The following is a 12460-nucleotide window of genomic DNA, read 5'->3' as shown; positions in this document are numbered from 1 at the left end:
TTGGCTCTTGAACTCTGTAATCTCCGATTATCTCAAATAAAGTCAATTAAGATAAAATCGGGGCATTACAGTTGCGGAGGCACAAATGGAGCTCCTCTCTATCGCAACAAACATGCTTCAACTCCCTTTTCATGATTCATGACATCCACAAAATTACCAGGCCTAGCATTGTTTACCAACGTGAAGATATCGGGGTACAAACCATTAATGAACTGGTCGGCTTTTGCTTCTTCGTTGTCGGCATTGTGCGGTGCAAATCTCAGCAAACTATCAAACTTGGATACATACTCCTCGATATTCAAGTTTCCATGCTTCAAAGTGGCAAACTCGGCTCCCTGATCCTTTCGGTACGAAACTGGGAAAAACCGCTTATAAAACTCAGATTTGAAAAGATTCCAGTTAATAGTTGTACCTCGATTTTCAATAGCTCTCTTCGTCGTGATCTACCAGTTCTTAGCAACACCCCATAGCTGATGAATGAGTAACCTGGTTCGGCGGTCATCTGAATAATCAAGGGAATCGAACAACTGATCAATGTCGTCCAACCAGCTCTCACAGTCAACAAGATTCTCTGTACCCTGCAAGATTGGCGGGTTAAACGACTGAAACCTCTTCAGTAAGGTTTCCATAGGCGTTGCTGTGGCATCCATCTGATCAGGTTTAGTACTAGCCTGCTCGTTCGGAGGAGTAACTGGCGGTGGGTTTCTGTTAATTACTCGACGAGGACCCACCTGATAATAAAAGGTTAGGACACAAGATATCTCAATCGCTACAATTTGGTGCCCTTCAACCTCTCAGAATTTTGGATACAAGTCGATAAACAAAAACAGTTATATCTCGAGTAGTCCATGCTTTATAATTTTAAATCACATAATCATGTAATTCAATTAATTCTCAAATAATAAAGCATGCTCTCATGGAATTTAAATAAACAATTAAATAACTCAATCACATGCGAGGAGCCAATACAAGCGGACTCGATCTACCCCGCTCACTTCTAGTTCAACCAAGAACTTATCGCTGTGATACCACTTAATGTGAGACCTCGGTTCTAAACATCTAATCTCAGATTAAAAAATAATTAAGCATGCAAGATCCAAGATTAAAAAGCAATAAACAAAATTTTTTTTTTGAAGAACAGAGCCTCGCTCGATCGGTAAAACTCAACCGATCGAGCGAGCATGGTTTCATACTCTGTTGTCTGCCTCAAGACCAGCTCCGCTCGATCGATAACATTCAACCGATCGAGCGGGAAAGTTTTGACAAAAACAAAACATAATACATGCAACGACAACATTCAATCCACAATATTCGAATATTAGATACTACAAACATCAACAAGTTCGAGTTCTAAACATGCTTCAAAATATAAACTAGATTGACATGCTGATTCGACTTCTAAACCGAGTCTCACTTTTATTCCTTGATCTCGAAGCTAACCAAGCCTCCTTTGACTCGATCCTGCCCCACCTGTTTCTAAGTACACATACAAAACAAAGCAACAGCCAGATAACTCCGGTGAGAATGATATTCCCAGTAAAAGCAACATAACATGCAATAACAAGTAATATCTCAATAACATGATATAAAGACAACATATTCAATGTTCATACGAATGAAATGCATGTCTTTAAAACTAGGATATCAATTCTGATAATCAAGGACTTGCTGCTATGCTTTTGGGATCCCGATGATGAGATCACGTAACAACTCACCGACTCTCCCAATCGAGGTGGTGCCACGTATCTAAATCCCATAGACTTTGGTGCGACTATAAGGAGTATGCTGACACTAGGTGAACTTCTACAACCCAGGACACTCGTAATATAGCCCCCAAAATGTCTAAACAAAAAGGGTCGTTCTGCCCGTTGAATCAAAGATTTAGGCTCAAAATGAATGTATAAGAAAACATAAAGCATTAAGCCATATAAGAAAATTTCAAACAACAAAATACAAGTTCCCCATTCTAGAACAAGTATTGATGCAAGTATGTGATTTAAGGGAAACTCAAGAACCATCTGTCTCGAGTGTTCTTGTGGGGACCTCGGGTTGCTAATCTCATTTAGGGAAATTACTAAACAAATAACATTCATTAAACATCAATTGAATAAAGCAAGAGCCAAGTAAAAAAAAATTAATTTTTTTTTTAAAAATTCAGTGTCTCGCTCGATCGGTGAAAACACCCGATCGAGCGAGCACAATTGCTCAGCTCTCGGATGGAAATATACTTTGGCCTCGCTCGATCCGTCAAATTCTGCGGATCGAGCGAGCCAAAAACTAAAATCCTCTATTTGCAAAATTACAAGGCTCGCTCGATCCGTCAACTTCTACGGATCGAGCGGCCTCCAAATTCCAGAAAAAATTGCAGAACTAGTTTTGCTGTCAAACTCGATTCCTTCCATTCTAAATCAACAAACATGGTCCAATACATGATATACCAATTCCAAAACATGCATATACATATAAAAAAAGTCACAAGCATTTATACATGCATTTTATTACATCCACAAGTCGCTAAAGATCGGTAAACGAAAACAATTATCTCAAACTTTATACATGTAATCCAAACAAACTAGACCAAAGTTTCATGCTTCTAAAGTTCAAGACATCATCTACAACCCGAGTCCTCACGTGCTATACTCTCTCCCAGCTGTCAATGACGTCGATGACTAGCTCCTGCCCCTTCTGTTGTCATGCACGCATACAAAACAAGACAACAGCCGGATAAACTCCGGTGAGATACAATTCTCAGTATAACCAACATATAGAAAGCGTTAAATAAATCATCTTGACTCTATTTAAACTTGAGTCAACAAATAGAGTACGTAAACGCTTTGCATACGAATTGATTCACATAACTTCAAAGCCATCAAGATTCATAACTGATCTTGACATGGATATCCATATAACGAGTTTGTAAACGACTCGCAAATAAGGTTAACCGCAACCTTGGCATAGAATCAATTCAATATAGCATCATATCAACTCGAATATAAAGATCCACTACCTGAGATGGATTGACAACACCACAATCAAATCAAAAACATAAACAAGTATGTGGTTTATGTGAGCCAACTCAAGGTTAGTCGTTCTTGAGTTTCAAAGTCCCTACTTTGCGATGTCGTCATTATACCTTCTTTTATTGAGGGTCTGAACTTTTCAAATCTGTAAGATATAATCAAAATACATATATCAAACTCCATATCAATCTATCATTTCAGAAATGAGTCAAAACCATCAAGAATTCATCAATCAATCGCATTTCAGACCTCAACTCTTTCTTCATTAGTTCAAGTCGGCGTCTTGTGTCGTTTAGCCTTCAAACTTAACTGAAAATGAATAAGAAAAATACTATAACATTCATAACATCTCAACAACACCTTCAACTTAGAAATCGGCTATCAAAACAGTTCCAAAACTCGATTAAACGACGTAGCGACTCAAAATCGGTAACCGACGTAAACCCCGACTTCGAAACTTGTAACTCAAATTTATATATCAGCATATATCTTATAAAACTCAGTAACAAAACATCATATCAGCAGCTATACGCATCCATATACATGCTATAAGTCATAACCAAAACATTCAACCATCCAACTTCGATCCAGTAGCGCATATACAATCGATATCATGTTAAGAATATAACAAGAACATAAAATCTGATCTCTGCTCAATAAATGATTCTGAAACCCATATAAAATATCATAAAACTTACACGAGATCGAAGCCCTCGTCGTAAGGATTCCAGAACAATTTACGGAATCGAAATCGGACAACCGTAGCCAAAGTTATGACAAATCAAATTCATAACTTCAAATGGCAATGAAGAAGAACGACTCTACTTTAGAAATTCTGATTTCCTCTAACCTATTACACGTATCACATGCTATCTAATAATAGTAATTTGGATAGCTTTATAAATATTTGCAATTTAACCCCTGGCAACATCATAATTTGCAATTCAATCCTTGGCCTTCATTCTACTTCAATTTCAATCCAAAATAATTTAAGAATATTAGAATTTAAATCAAACTCTAAATATTCCCAAATTAAATATACGCGGATTAAAATTAAATAAAGTTGGATTAATATTAATTAATCCCGGGCCTTACATTTCTCCCCCACTCAGACATGAGTTCGTCCTCGAATTCATAAACAATATAGATATGCAGTCTGCATGCTCATAAGAATAAAGAATACTGAAAACTAAATAAGAACTCACACCAGTGAAATAGATAAGGAAATCGTTGCTTCATATCTTCTTCGACTTCCCACGTTGCTTATTCAACTCCGTGTCTACTCCATTGAATCTTCACCAATGGAATGGTCTTCGTTCGGAGTTGCTTTGTATTCCTATCAAGAATCTAAATAGGTTGCTCGAAATAGCTAAGAGTGTCATCCAACTCAGTTTCATCGGAGCGAATCACATGAGATGCATCAGATATGTACTTCCTCAACATCGATACATGAAAGACGTCATGTATTCCAGATAAAGACATAGGAAGAGCGAGTCGATAAGCAAGATTGCCTATCTTCTCGAGAATCTCATACGGCCCAATATACCTCGGAGATAATTTTCCTCGTTTGCCAAATCGAACGGTGCCTCTGAACGGTGAAATCTTCAGAAACACTCTATCTTCCTGATCAAAAGATAATGGTCGTCGTCGTACATTCGAATATCTGGTTTGTCTGTGTTGCGCTGTTCTCATTCTATGCTATATCAATTTCACCTTCTTTGTCATTTGTCTAATCATATCCGGCCCTAACTCAGGTACCTCAGAAACATCATCCCAATACAAAGGCGATCGACACTTCTTCCCATATAATGCTTCAAATGGTGCCATCTCTATACTCGTCTGATAACTATTGTTATAAGAAAATTCCACGAGTGGTATAAAATTTTGCCATGTAACGCCAAAATCAAGTACTACAGCTCTGAGCATATCCTCAAGCGTCTGAATAGTTCGTTCAGATTGACCGTCAGTTTGAGGATGATAAGCGGTACTCAAATGTAAGCGCGTACCTAGAGCTTCTTGTAGACTATGCCAAAAGTGCGAAGTAAACCTCGGATCTCAATCAGATGCAATCGACTTTGGCACACCATGTAGTCTTACCACTTCTCGAATATAGAGATCCGCCATTTGATCATGATGATAAGTCATTCGGTAGGGAATAAAGCACACAGATTTCGTCAATCTGTCGATAATCACCCAAACAGCATCGCATCCTCGAGATGATCGTGGCAACTTTGTTACAAAGTCCATGGAAATGTGGTCCCATTTCCATTCAGGAATCGATAAACTCTGTAATAAGCCACGTGGTTTCTTTCTTTCAGCCTTCACCTGTTGGCAATTCAAACATTTAGATACAAATTCAGTCACATCAGACATCATTTGTTTCCACCAGTACTGACTCTTCAAGTCGTTGTACATCTTTCTGCCTCTAGGGTGAACACTATAGCGACTGCAATGGGCTTCTTTCAAAATATTCTGTCTCAAGTCTGCAATATCAGGAATAACTATTTGATTATTCACATACAAGATATCATCGTCACTAACCTTGTACTCAGACTGATGTCCTGATTGGATCATTTCAATCAATTTCTGTACATTCTGATCAGCTTTTTGTGATTCTTTGATACAAATTAGCAATTCTGGCTCAGCACTGATTGCATACACTCTCATCGGCCTTCTATCTGTCTCAAATACATACCCAAAACTACAACAATCTTCAATCAAATTAGATACACCTACCGTAGACAAGGATAAAGCACAAACCTTTCTACTCAGGGCATCCGCTGCTGCATGAGATTTTCCCGGATAATATTTGATTTCACAATCAAAATCTTTCAACAAATCAAGCCATCGTCGTTGTCTCATATTCAATTCAGATTGTGAGAACAGATACTTCAGACTTTTGTGATCAGAAAAGATTTCAAACTTCTCGCCATATAAGTAATGTCTCCAGATCTTCAATGCAAAAACAATTGCAGCCAATTAAAGATCATAAATCGGATACCTGACTTCTTGTGGTTTCAGTTGTCGAGAAGCATAAGCGACAACATGTCCTTTCTGCATTAAAATACATCCCAAAACCTGGTGAGAAACATCACAATAAACAATAAAATCACCAGTACCTGTAGGGATTTTCAAAATCGGCGTTGTAGTCAATCTCTTCTTAAGTTCGATAAAACTCCTTTCACATGCTTCAGACCAAATAAATGGTGCATTCTTTTGTGTAAGCTATGTAATAGGCTTCGCTATTGATGAAAAATCTCGAATGAATCGACGGTAATAACCAGCTAAGCCCATAAAACTTCGAATTTTTGGCACAGATGTCGGTCTCTGCCAACTGATCACAGCTTCTACCTTATTCGGATCAACGAAAATGCCATCTCCTGAAATTATATGCCCAAGAAATACAACTCGTTGCAACCAGAATTCATATTTAGACAACTTGGCATACAATTTTTCTTCTCGCAATGTTCTCAACACAGTACGGAGATGATCAGCATGATCACACAAATTCTTTGAGTAAATCAAAATATCATCAATAAATATGATCACAAAGTCATCTAAATATCTTTGAAATACTCTATTCATCAATCCCATAAAAACTGCTGGTGCATTCGTTAGACCAAAAGGCATGACTATGAATTCATAATGGCCATACCTGGTTCTAAATGCAGTCTTAGGAATATCTTCGTCTCTAATCCTCAGTTGATGATATCCGGATCGTAAGTCAATCTTCGAATATACTGACGATCCCTGCAATTGATCAAATAAATCATCGATATGAGGTAAAGGATAGCGATTCTTTACCGTTGCTTTGTTCAATTGCCGTAGTCAATACACAATCTCATCGATCCGTACTTCTTTCTAACAAATAATACCGGAGCACCCCATGGGGATACACTCGGTCTGATATATCCTTTGGCCAACAAATCTTCGAGTTGGTCTTCAATTCTTTTAGTTCGATTGGTGCCATATGGTAAGGTGCTTTCGATATCGGTTGTGTACCTGGAACTAATTCAATACCAAAATCTACCTCTCTGTACGGTGGCAATCCTGGAATCTCATCAGGGAATACATCTGCAAACTCACTCACCACTGGTATATCAGTCAATTTCGGACTAGACTTCAGCATATCAACTGCATAGATAAAAAATCCCTCTGCTCCCTTCTGTAACAAATCAGTCATAGCAATAACAGATATCAAAGGAATTCTGGCTCGTGATCCCTTACCATAGAACTTCCATTCATCAGTCATATCAGGTCTGAACTTCACAATCTTCTGAAAGCAGTAAACTGTTACTCTGTACTTGGTTAGCATATCGATACCGATTATACAGTCAAATCAGATAAACCAAGAATGATACAGTCAAGCTCAACTTCATTACCTTCATACTATAGTACACAATTTTTAACAGACTTCACTGATACTATACCTTTTCCCAACGGTGAAGATATAGACACTACAACAGTTAATGACTCAATAGGCAATGAATGCAACGTAACAAATTGTTCAGATATGAAGGTATGTGACGCACCAGTATCGAATAAGACATAGGCAAGATAACCAGAAAGAAAGCAGTTACCTGCAATCAAATCGTCCGGTGCTGCTTGTGCTTGCTCTTCTGTCAATGCAAACACTCGTGCTTGTTGCCTGGGAGGTTGATTCACTGACTGACCTCCTCCTCCTCCTGCTCTACTATGTACTGCTGGTTGTGGTTGAAACGAATGAACAGAAGATGCAGATTGACCCACCGGTCTCGATGATCCAGTACCCTGTGCACCCTCAGATTCTCGTTGTGGACATACCCTCGCAAAGTGTCCCATCTTGTTGCAAATGTGGCAGCTTCAAAATACACCTCGGCCTTGTTCATTGGTATGGCGACCACCACACTTGGTGCAATACACATCAGACCTCTGTCCAGCTCTAGACTGTCGGGAGCTACCTGAACTTGAAGAGCTACTACCACCAGATCTCTTGAATTGTTTGCTCTTGCCCTTGAAGAAACTTTTCTTTCCACTACTACTACCTCCAGCTTCAAATCGAGGTGGCGGTGGAATCTGTGGCTGCTCTTGGGACTGTCTCACTGGCTGTGGCACAAACTGTGCTCCTCGTTGTTTCAATATCCCTGTTTTCGCACCCTTTGCTCGATTCAGAGCATCGGCAAAGGTATTCGGTCTTCTCGAATTCACAAGTGTAAACACATCAGGGTTCAAGCCATTGATGAATTGATCGGCTTGAGCTTCATCACTAACAGCAATATGTGGAGCAAACTTCAACAAGCTAGTGAACTTTGCAACATATTCCTCGATATTTAACTGTCCCTGTTGTAGACTTGCAAACTCTGCTCCTTTGTCCTTGCGATAAGACACAGGAAAGAAATGCTGATAGAAAGCAGTTCGAAATACAGACCATGTAATAACAGTACCTTGGTTCTCCAATGCTTTCTTCGTCGCTATCCACCAACTCTTGGCAAGGCCATGCAGTTGATGAATAACCAGTCTCACACGACGATCATCTGAATAGTCAATAGACTCGAATAACTGCTCAATATCCTCCAACCAGTTTTCACATTCTACCGCATTCTCTGTTCCTTGCAACTTCGGTGGTTTGAATGATTGAAATAGTTTCAGAAGTTTCTCCATCGGATTAGCATCACTGAACTCATCAGTAGAAGTACTACCCTGCCCATGTTCAGACACTGTCACTGGGACCTGTGCAGCATTTGTTTGTTCAGGCTGATTCGTAGCCAATATCTGTCTAACTCTCGGTGCTGGTCGGGGAGGCATATCTGTTAATCAAACAGATTAGTGTACAAGTCATCATTACATCATAACACAATTCTGTTTCAGTCCCTCCTCTGATAAGCACACAATGACTTCTCAAAATATCGAGTTCTGATTCAGTGACAGTCAAGACATGCTTCCAATCACATCAAATAAATAGATAACATGCAATTCTTAAAGCTGTAAATAATTTCAAATAATAAACATGCTTCAAGATTAATTAAATCAGAATAGACGACTCGATCTACCCCGCTCATCTATTCCTAGTCCGAGAAACTTAACTCTTTGATACCACCTGTTGTGGGGACCTCGGGTTGCTAATCTCATTTAGGGCAACTACTAAATAAATAACATTCATTAAACATCAATTGAATAAAGCAAGAGCCAAGTAAAAAAATTTTATTTTTTTTTTTAAAATTCAGTGTCTCGCTCTGTGAGACCCCCTTTCTAATCTCTTATTCTCGAATAATTAAACAAAAACAAACACGAAGAGTCGCATAAAAACGAATCAAATTATTATTTTTTTTTAACAACAGCGCGCCCGCGCTGGAGTCTCGCAAAGGACAACGCGCCCGCGCCAATAATCCGAGCGCCCGCGTCGTGACCTCGCAAGAAACAGTGCGCCCGTGTCGTGACCTCGCAAGAAACAGCGCGCCCGCGCCGTGACCTCGCAAAACAAAGGCGCGCCCGCGCCGTCAACTCGGCTGCAGAAAAACCAAAGCATAAAAATACATCTTTACGAACTCGAATCCAAAATCCAAGCAACCCAGGTTCAAACATCAAAAATCCATGAGATCTAAGGAGTTGAAACACCAACAAAACGATGTTTAACAGTACAAGTTTTACGGTAGGGGTTCGTTCGACTAAACAAAACAATACAACTCCAAAAGGTACGACCCTAAGATACACGGTGTCTCACTTCTATCAATCTCACCCCCAAGCTAACCAAGACGACTCGGTCCAGCTCCTGATCTTCCTGTTGCCAAGTTACACATACAAAACAAAAACAACAGCCGGAATAATCCGGTTAGAAATATAATTTCTAAGTAAAAGAGACATGCACTCAATATCAAATAAACACTTCAATCGAAATGTGTCAACATAAATCATAACATCGAAATGATATTGAATGAATGCATGAATTTAAAAGTCGAGATTATCAAGTAAGATAATCATAAAATCGATCAGTACTCAGTTGGGATCCCGGGGTCAAGTCTTCACGACAACTCACCGACGCACCCTTTTGGGGTGGAAGTCGAGCAACTCGATCCCCTAGACTTCAGAGCAACTATAAGAAGTATTCTGGCAATTGGAAAAACTCGAAATTCAAAGCCACTTCAATATAGCTCCCTAAAACATCTAATTTCAAAACGAATCGAAAGTCGGCTCAATATGAATGCAAGTGAAAATAGAATAACAATCAAATTCACTCAAGAAAATAAATATGTAGTATGTGATTTTCGGGAACTCGAGAACAAGTCGATCTCGAGTATTCGTTCCCATTCATTTCAATGTCGACTTTTACCTTATTCTCGAAGCATCAATCAATCCTGTCAAACAAAAGACAACTCGATTCAAACTCTAAACAATTCGAAATTTAAAGTCGATAAATCAAACAATCTATACCGTCTTCCAACTCTTCGATTGTAACCGATCTCCAAGTTCTCCAATTCTAATCTCTAATCAACTATCAAAACATCGAGACACGGATTTGATATCAACTCGGAGTTCAAAATCAATCAAATTCGATATACCAATCAAACCGAACCAAAACCGATAACTCAAACTCGATTTCGATGGCATAACGGCTATAAATAGACTATCCGGAAAAACTCAAATCATCAACAACAATCATAACAACTCGAATATCATAACCAAACATCCAAACAACTCAATTCCAACCTCAATCAAAAGCACCATTTTCGAATTAATGCCTCAAAAATCATATAAAATCCAAACTTCGTTCTTTTTCCAAAACGACTTCGAATACACGATCTATACTAGCTCAAGAACGACATACTCCAATATTATCAAATTTTGAAAACTCAACAAAATCGAAGTTCAAGAGATCGTAGAAAAACATACGTCTAAATGAAGCCCTCGTTGCGGTGATCGTGAAACTCAACTCGAAATAGAAATCTGACTGTCGGATCGAGCGAATCAGACGGAAGAAAAGCTTGAAATGGCATCTCCCATGGCTTCGATCAGTACGTACGAAATGGGGGAGAGGGATGGAGTGATGTGATGGAGATGATGAGGCAAGTTGCCTAAAGATAATATATAAAATCTATCTTTTGAATTTCAGTCATTTATTTCTCCGATCTTGCAAAGTAACCCCCTGCTAAATATCAAAACGATCCTCAATCACTGAAAAAACTCTGATTATCTCTATTAAACTCAATTATAATAAAATTGGGGCATTACAATTCTCCCCCTCTAAGATTCGATTTCGTCCTCAAAATCTGTAGTAGCCCGTGCCCTAATTGAGTAATTAAAGGATTAATGCTAATTAATTGAATTAGGCATCGGACGGATCGGAAGCTCCGAAGGCACGATCGGAAGCTCCGAACAGGATCGGAAGCTCCGATGAGCGATCGGAGGCACCGATGTTATTACGTCAGTCATGACGTGTGGTTGGATCGGAAGCTCCGATCAGGACCGGAAGCTCCGATCACCCCTATCCGGAGTCATCAAGTGATATTTTGACACGTGGCAGATCAGGATCTTCGGAAGCTCCGATGGCAGGATCGGACGTTCCGATCGAGGTTCGGACGTTCCGATCAAGGATCGGAAGTTCCGATCGTTGTCTATAAATAGAAGGCCGAGACTTCACTTTCATTTGCCAATTCCGAGTTCTCCTTTCCTTTATAGTCCTTTTGGAGCTGTTCTAGTCTTCTTAGGCTTGGTCCGGAGGTCGGAGAGGCGTTCGGTAGTCGTAGCGGAATCGTGCCCAAGTTCTGGAGGCATCGACATCAAAGGGCTAACGACGGACGAAGGTATAGCTTTTGCTCCCTATAAATATTTAGGAGTATGCAATAGCTTAGTTAAGTCTTTTAGAGCACTTTAATGATAGTAGTATCATTTGGCAGTGTAGAGCAGACTATAGGCGTGGACCTAGAGTTGGTAGAGCTTGCACTGTATTGAGGTACGAAAGTACTGTTCGAGATATCCTGACTGAGTATGCATGTATTATGTGACCGAATGATTTATATGCCATGATATTATGCTGCATTCATTTGCATCTTGCTGTATCTCCTTCGAGATGTCTGTTAGTAGGGTTGTACCCTATCCTGTTAGTGGATGGACTTCCATCGATTTGGGTCCGGCGTATCCACGATTATCTCGGTATGGGAGCCACCTCCTGAAGCGACGGCACAGCGTGCTACATACCAAGGCCCGGTCTGTCTCTGTTATCTGATCCTTGACCTCGAGTCTATAGGGAGTTCACTTTGCATGCATGTATACTCATACTCTCGCACTGAGCGTTTTATGCTCACGTCTCGTACTCTGTATTTTCTGGACACCCTATTCCATGGGGCAGGTTTGCGATTGGACGAGGAGGGTGGATCCAGGAGGGGCTAGTCAGTGTTTGGCCAGCTGGAGCTTCGTCTAGGTTTTATTACTGTTGTTTGGGTTTATACAGCTATTCGATTTGGTTG

Source organism: Henckelia pumila, chromosome 3 (genome assembly GCF_033568475.1).
Source record: "Henckelia pumila isolate YLH828 chromosome 3, ASM3356847v2, whole genome shotgun sequence".
Lineage (NCBI taxonomy): Eukaryota > Viridiplantae > Streptophyta > Magnoliopsida > Lamiales > Gesneriaceae > Henckelia > Henckelia pumila.
The sequence above is the reverse complement of the archived record's forward strand: the minus strand, read 5'-3'. Positions refer to the sequence as shown.